Source organism: Triticum dicoccoides, chromosome 4A (assembly GCF_002162155.2).
Source record: "Triticum dicoccoides isolate Atlit2015 ecotype Zavitan chromosome 4A, WEW_v2.0, whole genome shotgun sequence".
Lineage (NCBI taxonomy): Eukaryota > Viridiplantae > Streptophyta > Magnoliopsida > Poales > Poaceae > Triticum > Triticum dicoccoides.
In genome coordinates, this window is record NC_041386.1 from 571,785,666 (window position 1) to 571,789,581 (window position 3,916).

Genomic DNA, 3,916 nt, shown 5'->3' on the forward strand with positions numbered 1-3,916 from the left:
TCGCGCGGAAACAATGCGGGACACTCCAAAAACGTGGGCTCTGCCTTCCTTTTGGGTGGGCTAGGGGGGCAGAGAGCAACGTTTCGCGTGTCCGGACTCCCGCAAAATGGAGACAAATGTGGGGGAGGGGGGCTTTGCGGGAGTCCGGACACGCGGGGGATAAGGGCATCTCCAACAGCGACCCGCAAACTGCCTGCATCCATCCGGACCGCAAAAGCCATCCAACACGGTCCTGTATCGGTCCGTGCCACCTGAAACCCAACATGGTGATGACAATATTGACATGGACGATGAGGGTTTTGTTGCGAAGGGAAGAAGTGGAAATTATACCAATACAGAGGATGTGTTGATATGTACCGCATGGAAGAAAGTCTCTCAAGATGCATCCATTGGAAGCGATCAAACGGTAAACACCTATTGGCAACGCATCAAGGATTACTTTGATGAGCGCAACACTAAGTGGTCACTTCCGTTCGAGCGACTCTCTTCGCCAACGTTGGTCCACCATCAACGCCGAATGCCAAAAGTGGGCCAGTTGCTTGTCAAATGTTGCTCGCATGAACCCAAGTGGTTGCGGTGATAGTGACTTGGTAAATATTTCGTCTTCATGCATGTTTTTTCAAATATTAGATTGTTCCACATTCGATGATGACGTGTTGGTTGTTTTATTGTAGAAAATGATTGCCCATGGATTGTTTCGAGAGAGGAACATGAAAGGCGAGAATAAGAAAAGGAAAGGAAAATCTTTTACTTTTCATCATTGCTGAGCTCAAGGACGAGGAGAAGTGGAAAACTAGAGAGACTTTTCATGCTTCGAAGAAGAAGAGTGTGGTGATTGATACTACTAGGGAAAAGCCTAGCAGTAGTGCTGGTTTTTGGCCTATCGGTAGCGCGGGGTGCCGCGCTACTGATACGGCGCTACAGCTAAAGGTTTGCAGTAGCGCTGGTCTAGACACGCTACTACTATACGCACTTAGTAGCAGCGCGTTTCGTAGGAAGCGCTACTGGTAAATACTAGCAGCGCGCCTCTGTGCCCGCGCTACTACTACTATTGCGTATTCTATTTCTTTTTCATTTTACGTCGTATTCATACACCATTATCTATGTTTTCATACAGTAGCAATTTAGAGATTGTTTTTACATCATAATGAGTTATTACGTCCCTGGGTGAAAGAACCGTGGATTATTTCAAGTGGATGGATCCATCCACTTGAAACTAATCCGCGGTTCTTTCATCCAATGATATAATAAATCATCATCATCATGTCATTAACAACTTATCATCATAATACATCATTGTCATATAACAACTCCTCATGATCATCATTTTCGTCAGTGAGACATCATATAGCAAGTTGGTCACTAGTCATAATCACAACTCCTCCTCCTCATCATCATCAACTTGACACATTGTACCACATAATAACACATATAACATAGGATCTACTCCTCTCTCATAGGACCTACTACCCTCTCTTAGGTAAAATAGCATAAAACAAGATAGGCCCTGACTCTCCATTATGGAGAATGGAGATTATCCTGTCTCCAATTTTTGCCCTTCGCACAATGTTGCTTCCAAGTAGCTTCTTACGATTGACCATACATTTTTTCCAATATTTGATTGTCATGTCTTCATCGGTTTTAGAAATCCGGTATGAACAACAGTGATGCGTAGGATGACCTGGTCGTAAGCTCATAACATCAAGGCGACCTTTCGGAAACATCAGATGAGGCACACAATCCTTCGGGATTTTCTGTTGAAAAACATAGTAATAACCTCGTAGTTAGCAATGTAGTTTATTTTAAAAGAATTTATGCAAAAGATGCACGGATGTCGTAATAGTAAAAAATCTTACCATGCCATCTCCATGGATGTTACCGTAGTTCAATACGTGCACTAGTGGCACGTGTTAACCATAATGTGCACGAGTTTGATAATAGATATTGTAATTCTCAAGATCATTAATAAATGAGATCAGATGATTTTTCTCCTGATAAGTTAATTTTGCGCCATCGGTGTAGTAGGTTCTGTCTACCATCTTCCGCACATTTTTTGAAGAATGAAAATAAGCTATTAATGGAAATAAGCTATCAACTATTTTGAAATAAACAATATAAATTACTTAATAACTATGTTTGAGAAATTCACATAGCGGTAAGTTGGAAGTGTATCAACAAGGACCCAAATGTCCATATTGTCTTCGTCGATGTCAGGATCACCAAGATCCATGGTGACAAGCATACCCTCATGAAACTCATACGTCTTGCAAAGTGCTTTCCAATTCGGGCAACCAAAATAGGATACACTATCAGAATTGTATAGAGTTACAGCAAAATCATATCCATGATGGGTCCTCCGCTGAACTATCTTTGTTTCCATACTTTCATGGGATAAGCTATAGTCGAATTGTAAAAGACGAAAAATACATGTTAAAGAAGAAGAAGTCGTGCTTAATTACGAAAAAACACTTGTCATTGTTGTGTACCATTTCAACAACGAAGGTCTCCTAAAGCTTAATGCTGAAGCGCTGACCTTCTACCAGGTGAGGCCTGTCGCACAGGCCCCGGTCGTCACCGCACCAGTCGCACTCCGCCGGGAGACTTTCGTCCTCCTCCGACGACATTTCCTAGGTTCATAATTCAAAGATTAAACTTATAAAATTCAATGTATGTACTACAAAAACTAAATTAGATCATTATTATTCATCACGGGTTGACTATCGGTCCATCGAGTCACAACTCACGTGGTGTATATATTCGACCATTGGTGATGGTCGCTCCTCCCTTCATCCCCGAGTGCATTAAACCAAAATGTCTAGCACACAGGAACGAAGGAGAAGCGACCTCCACGACAATAGTCGGCATTCTTCTTCTCTCATATATGGTGGAGTCTCGACAGACTTAAAGTCAACCTGAAATGTCGTTTAATTATCTTTCTAGAAAATCCAGGCCACTCAATATTTCCTACATATTCTAGCACAAGTCATGCCAAAATTCACGAAAATATCCGGCATGACCTTTGCTAAAAAAGGACATATCGAGCGCCTGGAATTTGCCAGAACAGAAATTAATCAACACTCTGGCAAAATATAGGCCACTCGGAGGTGTTACCTGCAAACATGGCCGGCCACTTGGGCAAGCACATATCCTATTTGAGCAACACAAGATATACATGTTTATATCTACATCATATGAGCATTCAAACTTGATGGTCATTGCATTTCAATGGTTGAAAATATGAACAAAAACATTTCAAAATATCTTATAGGACTCATATTGACATGGAGATTTGGCTGGTCTCACCTCGAGGTCGGAGGGGGTCGATGACGGAGACGATGGCGGGATGATGGAGGGGCTCCTTGATTTTTGCAAAAATCTTAGGACTTAGTGAAACCCTATAAGCTATCAACTAATCAAATGCATATGCCTTGCATAGTGCTCTCCAATTTGAGCATTCAAAATAGGAGTACTTCTCCAATTTGAGCATTCAATAAGCAAAACTAAATCATAAAATAAATCAGTATTCAAATTAGCATGCATTCAATAAGAAAAACTAATCATCTCTTGCGTCCATACACCGTCGATTTTTATCACTAATACATCTCGAATAGTATCATACATATAACATCACTAATACAACTAGAACCCTAGCGAACGACGGGTATCGGCGCGGGCGGTGGACACCCAAAGAGAAGGAACCATCATAGGATCATAGCTCCAGTGAGATCCCTGAAGAACCCGCCAGGTATTGTCGAACCTGCCCTCCAACGCAACCATGTAGCGACGGACGTGCGCGTCCTCCTCGCTGACACGGTGACGTACCACCTCCGCGGGGGACGAAAGCCTCCGCACCGTCAGTGGCCCATGCGACCGCCACCAAAGAAGGTTCGAGTCAACAATGGGCTAGCTCCTCACC